At 54.3% G+C, this 12,890-nt stretch overlaps 1 protein-coding gene across 7 annotated transcripts in view; it reads right to left on the bottom strand.

Annotated features, from left to right (window-relative positions):
• The window catches only part of ST3GAL2 (ST3 beta-galactoside alpha-2,3-sialyltransferase 2), a 106,774-nt gene that overhangs the window by 84,282 nt on the left and 9,602 nt on the right, over nt 1-12,890 (bottom strand). For 5 of the 7 annotated variants that reach the window (XR_007474447.1, XR_007474446.1, XR_007474445.1 and 2 more), the window contains exon 1: nt 10,580-10,785. The exons of 1 other annotated variant lie outside the window; for it this stretch is intronic. The gene's annotated coding sequence lies outside the window, so the exon portion shown is untranslated. Of the gene's footprint in view, nt 1-10,579; nt 10,786-12,890 lie in introns of those variants that run through there. One more of the 7 variants, XM_004273251.4, reaches the window with a different exon arrangement.

Here is a 12,890-nt window from a genome sequence, read left to right on the forward strand (position 1 = left end):
TTTATCAAAGCACTTTGAGTTGGATTCTTGGCTGTTGTAATTGAAGAAGTCCAACTGATACAATCTTGCACACATGTACAACCATTTTCCATTTCATTTAAAGGAATTTTAAAAAGCCACTACAGTATCGCTTGCCATCTGGTGCAGAAGGGTTGCCCTGAACCTGGCCCTAAAACCCTGTCCTTGATAGGTCAACCCAACTCAGAGGCCCATGGGCCCACAGGAACAGAAGTGATTCTGGGATTCCCATCAGTGACTCATTCCTGGCCAGGACCCACACCCTTCTCCAGCCGCGGACACTGCCCAGATGTACAGATGGTGAGAGAGCCACTGACATGCATGGCCTTTCTGGGTGACCTGGGTGGGGTCAGGAATGCCCATAGCCAGAGTCCCCTCACCACAAGCAAGACTGGAGGGTCCTGGCTGGGCCCTGAACCGGCTGAAGTGGTCAGGGAAAGAAAAGGTGACCCTGGACATGGAACGCAACAGGAAGTCAGGACCCTAGGTTCCATTCCTTATCTGGCAATGGATTTTGGGAGGAACCCTTTCCAAACCGGTTTCTCAACCTGTTAAGAGTCATGTCTGGCTTTTCAAATGATGTCAGACACTCCCCTGAACTCCAGACACATCTATCCCACTCATTTCTGGAAGCCGCCCCTTTGATGACATACCTTAGAGGCACCCAAAATTACCTCAGACTCACCCTGCTCCAAATCAAACTCACGCACGCTCTAAGCCCCCCAAACTGGACTCCCTTCTGTATTCCCAGTGTCTGGAAAGGGACATCATCCAGCCAACCCTGACACCTGGGAGTCATCTATGTCCCTTCCTTCCTTCAACCTCCTGCAGCCAACCTCTTATAAAGTCCACCTGTTTACCACCTAAATCTCTCAGCTTTCTACCTTCCTCCACGTCTGCCACCATCACTCTATCCAAGGAACTGTCACCCTCCACCAATAGTAGCCCCTTAACTGCTAAAGCCCCAGATCTACTCACCAGACACGCCTCTAATTCATTCTCCAGAGAAAGGCCAAAGTTATCTTTCCAAATGCAAGTTCCATCAGATCCCCATTTCCACTCCTCCCAGCAAAACACCCAGCCCTCCCAAAGCTCTGGGGCAAAGGTGGGACTCCCTTAAGACCCCATGGTCCCAGGTCTGGCTGGCTGAGTGGCAGGTTAACCCTGAGACCAAAATGGACCAGGCAGGTCTGGGAGTCATTGCTCAGCCCAGAGCCCTGGCCACATCCTGGAGTACATTCCACTCCCAGGTCAGCCTCAGAACAGCTCAGTCTTGCCAGGACTGACCCTCCCCCAGTTAGACTTCATCTAACCACAGATGGGAACGGGAGCTGGAGGCCAGGCAGGGGAAGCCCAGCTGGGCTGAAGCCAGGGGCTGTGTATATCAGAAAGGAGAGAAGATAGAGCAGGGCCACAATAGCCTGTCAGTATCTGTGGCGCAGGCTGAGAGAAGGCAGCTGTCGGCAGGATAAAACTCAAGAAGCCTATCTCTTCCCTCTTATCAGACTGACCCTTGGCAGCCTCACAGCCTGTGGAGAACAAACAGTCATTAACCACCCATCCCATACTTCCAGCACAATCGTGTGCAACCAGCCCAGCCCTGGGAAAGCCCAGGCCTTCTCCCCTGCCAGGGTGGTTCTTGGGGCCCATCTCTTGGCCAGACCTCTCCATCCTGCTTCTCCTTCTTGAGCAATGAAATGTTATGCTCTGCTCAAACTGGTCTCCTCGGGGCCAGTGGTCCCTGCCCATTCAGTTCAGGCCTTTGCATCATGTTATGTGTGGCCTTTGCCTCACCATCTTCCTTCTCTCCTCTACTAAGAAACTCTACCCAGCCCCCTTCCAGGCGTGTTCTCAACTCCTTGCAGACCCGCCAGGAGTCTGTGCTGCCGATCTGGCGTCTCCCATGATCAGCCTGTCATCCAACCTCCCATGCTGGCTTTGGGGAAAAAATCTTGCTAGAGCAGAGTTAGGGTATAAGGAGGTGAGGGGACTGGGAGCAGAAAGAAACAGGAAGCCTATAAACAGTCACTCCAAAGCCTCACCAGTATAGGCCAGTATAGGAAGGGAAGAATGCAATGAGAGACCAGTTGGGTTTTTCTGCCTGAACCCAGGACAGAGGCAGAGTGAGGGTTGGGAGGGGGGATGAGGACAACGAGAGGCACGGGGACAGCTCCCTTGGCTGCAGGAGCCCAGGTTCTCCAGAGAGATGCCGGAGCAGGCTGGCTGCTGTTCAGTACATCCAAGCGGGTTAGCAGAAAGGTCAAACCGATTCTCATGGACGTCTGGACTGCATGGCAGCATCCTGGGCCCCAGCACTATCTCCTCACTCAGGATATGGCATTCCTCTGTCAGGTCTACCAGACGATTTGAGAGCAAATCCCTGAACAGGTCTTTAAATTCTTTATTTACAGATGAGGGCTCTGGGGCCCAGAGAGAGGCGGCGACTTGCCCTGGGTCACACAGCACCAAACCCCCTGCAGGTAAGTAAGACAGTGAGAATCCTGTATACACCCAGCCAGACTGGGTCCTGGACTATGAAAATCATCGGGGGGCACCCTGACCAAACAAACTGCTTCCTCTTTGGAAGAGCCAAATAGCCCTGCCCTGAGGCTCTCATTCAGGCCAGGCCCCACCCTGGCCACAGTGGCAGACAACAGAGGGTCTGCTGGCTCCTCTTCCTGTTTTGCACAGGATGAATGGCAGGGTAGGCCCACAGACCCAGGATGGGCAGGAACTGCTGGGATAGTGGGTGGGCAGCATGGGTGGAAGAAGACACCTTGTGAAATATCTCAACCAGGTGTAAAGAGGGGTGAGGTATCTTCTGTGTTCATCACAGGAAATGCCACTTGAGAGATCTGAACTCACATTTATCCACTGCTGCTTTAGGGTCCAGCGTGAATTGCTTTTCAGGCACTGAGGAAATCCCTTCATTCATCAGCTGCCACTGTGGCCTTGGGCTGGACCTCCCTGACATAAGCTGCTTACCCTGCTCCCATTTCATAGCATCTTCCTCTCTAAGGAAGTGCCAACACTGGCTCCCCTACACTGGAAGAGCCTGAACGGGGTTCCCATGCCTCTCCAAACCCACTTCGGGCTTTCCCATCTCCCTCTACCCGTGGTACCTGGGGTCTCCTCCTGAGCCATGCCGGAGGCCCCAGGAATCAGCCAGAAGCTACAGAGGTGTGGGTTCAGGGAAATACAAAGCCCTCTGGGACAGGATGGAACAGAGAGAAGGCCAATCCCTGGAAACTCCCTTGTGGCCGCCTCGGACTCAGATGGTTCCCTAGAAAACCCAAGAGAGACAGGAACTGGGAGCGCAGGAGCTCTCGCCCCTCCCCTGCCTTCCCGCACAGCCTCAGTCCCGCCGGCTGCTGTCTGTTCCACTTGCTTGGCCAGAGGACTCAGCACCGGGCCAGAGACTTTTGTTTCCTCCTGACTCTGGTTCCAGTTTACCATCAGTATCAAATGAGGTATTTTGTTTTCAACTGAACTTGGGTGAGAATGAGGGTTGCAGAGCACTCCACTGACAGGTCAGGGGAGAGTCCCTTGCAAACCCAGAGGGACCCTCCCCACCAGGAAGGAAGGAGGTGGTAACTATGCATGGTGACAGATGTTAACTAATTTGTAGACATTTCACAGTGTATACAAATATGGAATCTTATGTTGTATACTGGAAACTGACATAAGGTTATATGTCAATTACGTTTCAATAAAAAAAAAAAGGAAGGGGGCTTCCCTGGTGGCGCAGTGGTTGAGAGTCCGCCTGCCGATGCAGGGGACGCGGGTTCGTGCCCCGGTCTGGGAAGATCCCGCATGCCGCGGAGCGGCTGGGCCCGTGAGCCATGGCCGCTGAGCCTGCGCGTCCGGAGCCTGTGATCCGCAACGGGAGAGGCCACAACAGTGAGAGGCCCGCGTACCGCAAAAAAAAAAAAAAAAAAAAGGAAGGAAGGAGTGGGAGTGAAGCAGGGTGGAGCTGTGGGAGGTGACATGAGTGTGGAGGGGCAATCCCCACTCCCGCCCTCAGTTCCCTCACTTGTACCTCTTCCTACAATCCACCTCTCAACTTCCCCTCTCACTACCCACTCCAGCCCCTCTGAATTCCCTTCAGCCACACTAACAACTTGTTGATTCTTCCTCACCAGAACAGTTCCCTCTAGACCAATTAGCTATTCGCATTTGTTGCCGATTTTCTTCCTCAGAAGGCTTCAGACCTGCTCAAGCTGGGAGGCTGTTGCCTGCCTGCTGTGCTAGGACTTTACAGCGGAAGGGTGGAGAGAAAGGGTGAGGGCTGCTCTCTGGGGTCCCTGGGTCATGCCCTAACACCTCAGGGTCTCCTGCCCTCCCTCGAGCACAGGATGGGCCTCATGCACAGGATGGGCCTCATGCCTCAACTGCACAGAAGCAGGGCTGCTTTCTGTGTCCCTCTGGTTTGTTTCCCTCCCTGATCCTAGAGAGGAAGAGAAGGAGAAAAAAGGAAAAAGGATGCTAATGGGCAAAGGTGATAAACTAGCAAGAGATGAGAAACAGAGGCCTACAGGACAGAGAACAATGCCCCTCCAGGGAGGAAATCCCTGTGCTGCCGGCTCCCCTCCCACATCAGCAGCCAGTGGGGCGATGTCAGTCAACCTCTTTCCCTCTCTGGACTTCCTCATTTGCAGAGTCACATCCCCTTGAAGGAAGAAGCCATTTGAGGATGTTTTTCAACAGCTGATAGCAGAACTGTTTGTTTCATTTTAATGTTATTATTTCACAAATACAAATTTAGCACCGACATCAAAATAAAGAAAAGTGACATTTTTCTCTAGATTTCTCTTGCCCCTGGTTCACCCTACTGTCCATGGTGGAATGCACTGCATTCATAGGTGACAAAATATCACATATATTTGAATTCTAACAGCTCTAACTGAGGGGAACAGTCCTCTTCACCCAGGAAGATGACCTTCTCTCTGAGAATCTGTGGAGATAAGTACTCTTCAGCACTGCCCCTCCTGCCCCACCCCAGAGAGGACCCTGTCCCCTCCCTCCCGTTCCTGTAGGAGGAAACTTCCCCAGTTCTCAGCTAGAAAGTTGGGGTGGCCCAAAGCCCAGCCTATGCCCTGGGGCCTTAGGAGAGATCTGCAATGGCAACATGAAAGCGTGATTGACAATATGCTGTATAATGATTTATGAATAAGCACCAAGAAGTGCTCTAGAATGGCTGCTTAGGGAAACACACAGGCGTCCCTGGTGAGCCCGGCCTAACTGGAGGAAAAGCCTGTTGTCCCCAGGCAGGCAAAGTTCAGACCCTCTCCTTGCAAAATGTCATTTGGAGATGTTTGCCCTAATAGTTAGTGAGGACTTGTTAACAACCATCCTGAGCACAGAGGGAGGAAAATCTAAAACCTAAGTCCCCAGAGAGCTGGGCCAGGTCCTTTAGTTGGTAAGGGCTCAGGTATTGGGAACACGTGGTGGGGGAATCTGGGGCATGGGAACTGAGAGTGGGGAAGGGGAAGGAGGAGGAAGAAGGTCACGCAGGTGGAAGTGCAGAGACAGAAGAGATGTAGGCATGTTGAGCGTGGACAACAAAGCCCCAGCTGCTTTCAGGATGTACTGGACCCCGGAAGCTTTGGGGCCCCACCTCCTCAGGGCTGAGGCCCCAAATCTCAGGCAGCATGGAGTCAGGAGTAACAAGCTTACCAGGGTTCCGTGGGCGCTGTGAGCATCCTGCGTGCAGCTCCTCCAAAGCAAAGGCACATCATCTTCTGCAAACTCTTTCTCCTCCTGACTGCCCCATTTCAGCTAAAGGAACCAACCTCATCACCCAAGCAATGAAGTGTCAAACCCTAGCCAATCAAGTGTCTGTTCCAGAAAATATCTACTTTCACAATTCTAGAATCAGTCCCTTCTTTTCCATTTCTACTGCCAAGTTCCAGCCTTCATTACATCTCACCTGGACCCTATCTAGTTTTCCGTTTCCTCCCTCCCTTCTTTTCTTGTACCCTTATGACCCAGCTATACCCTGCTGCCAGCCTGCCCTCTGCCTGCTCAGAAACCTTTCAGAACCAAGCCCTCCCTTTGCTGTCTGCCGATTTGAGTGCTCATTGAGCACCTTGCTGGACTGATCTCTTGCAGTCCACTGCCACTTCTTCTGGGGACTTCAGCTTTTGGATGCAGTCTGGGGGGACTGCCTACCATGCCACCAGCCCTTCCCTGGCCAGGGAAGAAGCATGACCCAGCCTGGGCCAAAGAGACATATCCTCCCTGGGATATGACTCCCAAGCTGTGGTGACAAAATTACAGAGCACAGCTGGAACAGATTTATCCTGGCGACAGTGGTACCCTGAAGAGGCTGGACTTTGGCTCCTGCCTTACCCACTCCAAGACCCTGGAGGGGACTTGGGTCCTGAGTCAACCCTCAGATTCTAGGAGTTCCCATAGCCCTCCAATGAAGTCCTTTCCTGCCAAAATCAGCCAAGCTGTTGCTTGTAACCAAACAGGATCTTCTCACTGCTTTTTGAAGTACCTCTCCTATGCTCCAACCAAAAGGGAAAACTCCCTAAAAGTGCCATGATGGCCTCTCTCTGCACCTGTTGGCCTGCATACTCTCCAGCCTGTAGGCACTGCTGCAACTCTACCTGCCCCTTCAGGGCCCAACCCAAAGGCCTCTTCTGAACCCTCTACGTGGGTGACTTCCGCCTCCTTTAAACCCACAAACCACTGGCTGCCCCTTCTGCCTTCCACTGTGGACACTAGTGTACTTGTCTTATCCCTCTCCCAGCGGACAGTGACTTGGTCATTCTCTCCTCCACAACACCCGGCATAGATCCAGGCTCAGTAAAATTCACCAGGCTCTGGGGGCAGACAACCCGGAGGACAATTACAGGTTTTCCGGGCAAGACAGGCAGTGAGTGACACAAAGCACAGGGTGTGCTGTCAGTAAGGCCTGAGTCTGACTTCCGTATCCTCTACTTACCAGCTGTCTGAGCTTGGGCAAGTCTCATAAGTTCTGCAAGGCTCAGTGCTTCATCTATGAAAGAGTGACAATAATGCCAACTCCACAACACTGCTGTGAGGATCTGACAAGCTGACATGTGAGAGCATCTAACCCGGTGACCGGTGAGGAATAAGCACTCAGGGAACAGCAGCCGTTATTCCAGCTATTCATAGCGACTGGTTTAGCAGATGCTCCATCAGAGGGTTGGAATCAGGAGCCCTGGGCCTGCTGTGTGACCCACAGTGCATCTCTCTGTTTCTCAGTAACCCCGCCTGCGTCTACATCTGCCTTATCAACCTCCTGAAGAACAACAGGTGGAAAATGCTTGGCAAAGTAAAAGCACAATGCAAGGGGTTCCTCCTGTTTTTCTAAATTTCAGAGATTCCCAGGCATCCTGTCCAGTGTGCAGCATGGCCAGCACCCCAGCCTGCTCGTTCTGAGGGACAGGGCAGATGAGTGCCGGGTTTGGCGTCTGCTTCTCCATGTCCAGGCAGCCACCTCTTTTCCAAAGCCCTGGGGCCTAAATGTCCTGCTTTTGTGGGGCCTTCTTTCAAATAGCCATAGGGCAGTGTCTGCTATGTAGTTACAGGGGGACTGGGAGCTCAGGCCCCACAAGTCACCCCTACCATCAACCTAGCCAACACTGGGCAGCATGAGAATGGAAGGAAAAGGCGAATCCAGGGCAGCTGCCAGGACAAGCCTGAGCGGGGAAGCAAGGTAGGAGGAAATCTCTCTTAAGACTTCACATCTGGGGACTTCCCTCGTGGCGCAGTGGTTAAGAACCCACCTGCCAGTTCAAGGGACACGGGTGCAAGCCCTGGTCCGGGAAGATCCCACATGCCGCAGGGCAAATAAGCCCGTGCGCCACAACTACTGAGCCTGCACTCTAGAGCCTGCGAGCCACAACTACTGAAGCCCGTGCGCCACAACTACTGAAGCCGGCGCGCCTAGACCCCGTGCTCTGCAACAAGAGAAGCCACCGCAATGAGAAGCCCGCGCACCGCAACGAAGAGTTGCCCCTGCTCGCCTCAACTAGAGAAAGCCCGCGTGCAGCAACGAAGACCCAATGCAGCCAAATAAATAAATAAATAAATTTATTTTTAAAAAGGAAAAAAAAAAGACTTTACATCTGCCTGGATTAATCACCCAAGCAACTGTCATGGCCCCAAACCAGTGGTTCTCAAGTGTTATGGCCAAGAAACTGGGCAGAAATCAAATCAAATCCTAGCCCCCACCCAGACTGCCTGAACCAGAAAACTCTGGGAGTGGGGCCCAGCCAGCTGTGCTTTGAACAGCTCTCCAGGGGGATTCTGATGTCTGATCAAGTATGAGAGATCCTGCCCTTTAACTGCAAGACTCTCCACTTTAACTCAAATTACTGAACACCTACTATGCGCCAAGGACCAAGCCGGTGGCGGTATTTCATAAATGAGGACACGTCTGAAGAACTTCCATAGTTTAATGGTGGTCAAAATCAAGTGCACAAATACACAAGGCAGGATGGGGTATAGAACAAAGCAACGGAATCAGCTTCCCATCCCTCTCGCCAGACTCCACCCCTCAGATCTTCTCTTGCCATGACCGGAGGAAAAAGATAACTCCAGTTCTGGGAAATCGGTCCCCCCTTGCTTCTATTTCGGACTCCTCATAATTGCAGTTAGTTTTTTGAAGAAGAGTGATCCTCACCCTGAGGCATGTTTCAGGCCCAGAGGTTTGGCTCATGGGGAAATAGCCCACGAGGCCATACCTAGTGGTTCTTAGCAACTTGGAAATTGGCACTACCTAGGGTTTGGGCTCAGAAAGTTCCTAGAGAGCTGTGAGCATGCCACAGCACATCACAACACCGCATTCCCATGCAGGGTCACTCCCTCAGGGCCCTGGCAAGCTCGCACGTGAGTGCAGATGCAGACATAAACACGCACACAGACAGTTGGCCCCCTGGCCTCCCTTCCTCCATTCTCAAGTTACAAGGTTAAAGGCGTCCTATTCACAGCCAAGGGGGAGGGATGAGAGGGGTGCTGAAGCAGAGAACCATCTGGTTCAGATCAAGATTGCTCATTCAGGATCTCAGCGGAACTCCCAGAGCCTGCCTTCCTGATGGCTCATAGATTTCCCTCCCTCCCCCAACTTCCCACTGGGAAACTGAAAGACTGGGCTAGGAAGGGGTGACCCATAGGCAAATCTGCCGAAGGAAGACAAAAAACTGAATTATATACGCAAGTCTGTGCCACCTCTCTGAGCCCTGGCTCCCTCTTTCTTTCAAATCCTGAACACCACGACTAAACTTGAGATCACCACCTACAGTCACTGCATCTTCCTCCACAAAGAGCTCAGGGCACCTATCAGGCATCCTTCCCTGAACCGGCAATCCCCTCCAAAGTTAGCAGCAGAAGCAAGATGAGGCTGAGGGGTGTGGTCTCCCAGACTCCTCTTACACGGCCATCTCCACCAATGTAGGAGGTTCCCTTCATCTCAGGGGGACGCTGGAGTCCATCAGGCCTAATAAGAGGAAGGGATGACCAACCAGCTTCCAGACAACTGTCCCAAAGACAAGATGGGAGTGTGCGTTACTGGCTAGGATTGACTCACCCAGGGACCCCAGAGTGCCCTGAACCCCCCTCGGCAGCTTTGGTTGAAAGAGGCTGCCACTCCCTTTCCACCACCAAGCCCCTCTCTCTCCCCTTTCCCCCCAACACCACCTTAGACTCTGTTCTGCAGTGCTTTATAAATGGGAGATGGATGCAGTTGGCAAGAAATAAAAATCAAAAGGCTAACTTGAGTAAACGAGCAATAGGTGGGTGACCCTACAGGCAGAGTAGGCGAGAAGTGAAATACAGGAAGGAGAAGGGGGAAACAGAAGTGGGAGAAAGCCAAAGGGGAGACTAAAGTGAGCTCAGCCCAGAGCTGCAGCAGGGAGCTGGAAAGTTTGGTCCCGTCACCTAGGAACGACTGGAGGGAGGAAATGACTCTTCCATGCCAAGACATGGGCTCAGACCAGCCCCACAGGGCTGGGGCATGGACTTGGCCAAGTTCCTGGTTTATGCCAAGCCTCAGTTTCTCCAAAGTGGGAAGGAGGTCAAGCAGTTAGGTCTCATCAGAGAGAACTGGGCCATTGTGGGTGGCTTGGGGGCAGTGCCAGGTAGGGAAAAGAGGAGAGAGGTGCTGATGGTGCAGAGGCATCCTTCGGCCAACAGAAGCGGGGCAGGGGTCTCTCAGTAGTGCACAGGCCAGGAGCGCGCGCGGGGGTTGGCGGCGCGAACTAGGCAGTGAACTGAAGTCGGGACTGGGGCACGGAGCGCTCCCCAGGGCTGGGGCTGGGGCTGGAGGCTGCCACCAAGGAGTGGAACAGCCACGCGTGGGAGCGGCTGGAGGTGCAGAAGCAGAAGGCGGGGAAAGGGGATTGAGGCCAATGTAAGCGGACCCCCGCCCCCACGGGGGAGCCCAGCGCCCCGACCCAGGGGAAGTTGCCGGGGTGGACCGGGAGGGTGTGGGCCGCTGGCAGAGCCAGCTGCCCGCGCAGAGGGGGTTCGGGGCAGAGAGGGGCCCGGGGCGCCCCACATCCCGCCCGCCCTCATCCCGCCCGCGCACCTCAGTCAGCGCCGAGCGCCGCGCGGGCCATACTCGCCGCTCCTGCTGCCGCCTCCGCCAGTGCAGAGAAAGCCGCCGCCGCCGCCAGCGTCTGGACCCGTTATCTCCGCGGCTCCCCAGTCCTCCCGCAGCGGGCCAGTCCCGCCCTTGCCCGCCGTGCCCTCCCCAAGCGAGCAGCCGAGCCGCCGCCGCCGCCGCCGCCGCCGCCGCCGCCGCCGCCGCCGCCGCCGCCGCCGCCGCCGCCGCCGCCGCCGCCGCCGCCGCCGCCGCCTCAGCCCGGCCCCTCCCCCCACCCCAGCCCGGCTGGAAGGGAAGGGTGGGGGCAGGGGGGCAACTGCCCCCTCCCCATTCACATCCTCCTGGTCTGTCCCCTCCCACCTCCTCCTTCACGCCCCTGGGCATGCTGGGATATGGAGTCCAGCCTGCGCCAGGCCGCTAGGAGTGTCCGGCACCCAGAACTACTACTCCCAGAAGATAGCGCGTGAGCCTTAGGGCTTCTGGGCTTTGTAGTTTCGCCAAGGCTCAGGGATTCTACCGAGCAAGAGGGGAGAGGGGGATGGGAGATCTCCACTCCCAGAAGGCCGGGCTCGCGATGGTGAAAATAGGATGCGGGGTCTGCGATGCCCCGGACCCGGGTTGAATACCTGGATCTCAAGGGAGATGCAAAGTAGCCGAGGATGCCTCTCAGACACGGCTGTGGTCAGCTGCAGCCGATTGGGACTAGAGGGGAAGCCTCCGGCCCGAGAACCGCGCCCCGAGTACCGTTTCCATTTGCGCTCGCAAAGAGCCTTGACCTGAGGCTAGCTTGGCTTCGTGCCCGGGCTCCGCAAGCTGGAGCTGCGGTCGGGCCGCTGCGCACAGGCGGGAGAAGAGAGAACACCAGGAGCCACGTGGGCGTGTGGTTTTCCTGACTTGGGAAAAAGGGGCCGCGAGTCTGTGGGTTTCCTGGAGCGCTCACCCCCTGGGGCACCTTCTCATTCCAGTCTCACTCTCTGGTTGGTGCCCTTATCTCCCAACTGTTTAGGGCAAAGCGGACACATTTTAAATATTTTTCCATGTCTTTTCTTAGCACGTGCTTCCCCCAATTTCCAAACCTACCTCAAGCTTTTTTCTTTTTCTTTTTTGTTTTTTTGCCGTACGCGGGCCTCTCACTGTTGTGGCCTCTCCCGTTGCGGAGCACAGGCTCCGGACGCACAGGCTCAGTGGCCACGGCTCACGGGCCCAGCCGCTCCGCGGCATGTGGGATCTTCCCGGACCAGGGCACGAACCCGTGTCCCCTGCATTGGCAGGCGGGTTCTCAACCACTGCGCCACCAGGGAAGCCCTCCTACCTCAATCTTAATGAAGCGCCAGGTTGCCCTCCAAGTTTCATCCCCACTGGCAGAGGGGAGGCCTGTAAACCAGTGGTTCTCTAACTGGCGTCTATCAGATTCTCCTGGAGAGTTTGTTCAAACACAGCTGACCCATACCCTCAGTTGCTCTTTCTTTAACTCCAGGGTGGACCTGAGAGTTTGCGTTTCTAAAAAGTTCCCAGGCGATGCTGGTTTGGGGAACCACTTTGAGAACGGCTGCTATTGGCGTTTGTTGGCTAGAGTTCTGGCATTGTCCTTCAAGGATGGGCCGGCTGTGGAATAATATTAGCCTCTGAAGAACCAGGCTATAGAAAGCGGGGTCTCAGGCTAGTTTACCACAGAAATGCTCTTTTTAATTTAAATAAGTAAATCAGTTCATGCAGTAAAAGGAAAATACTACATGGGCCTGAAAGGTGTTCCAGACCTTAGCCCTTAGCATTCTCTCCAAAGCTGGGAAAGTTTTCTGTTTCAAAGAGGGACAGGTGGGGTATACCTGGTGCTACTCCCCAAGCTCTGGGTACAAGCCAGGGGTTGAAATCTCAAACCTATAGGATAGGGTCAGCTCAGTGGTATCCTCTGCTTCTGGGTGTATGATGATCTATAACAGGCCGGAGGATTGAGAGGTGGGGAGGTGGATTCCTGACTTGTCAGGTAGCAGAGAGTGACTCTCACACCTACCCAGGTAGACCCTACTTACCACATGATTTTCTGGGAACTACAAACCTCAGAAGGGGGAACTTGGTGACCTTCACCCTCAGGCACGATCTCAGATTCTTTCAGCTGTGAAATGACAAATGTTCTCTGCTCCACCAAACGCTAGCCAGGCTCCTCTGGGCCCTCTTCTCCAATAGGCCTCAACCTTGGCCTACTCCAGTGACACGTTACTATTCTGCTCTGAAGAAACTATTGTCAGAAGAATCCTGCATTTCCTTCAGCTGGCATGCATGCCTTTGGACTCAC

The sequence above is a fragment of the Orcinus orca genome, chromosome 20 (assembly GCF_937001465.1).
Source record: "Orcinus orca chromosome 20, mOrcOrc1.1, whole genome shotgun sequence".
Taxonomy (NCBI): domain Eukaryota; kingdom Metazoa; phylum Chordata; class Mammalia; order Artiodactyla; family Delphinidae; genus Orcinus; species Orcinus orca.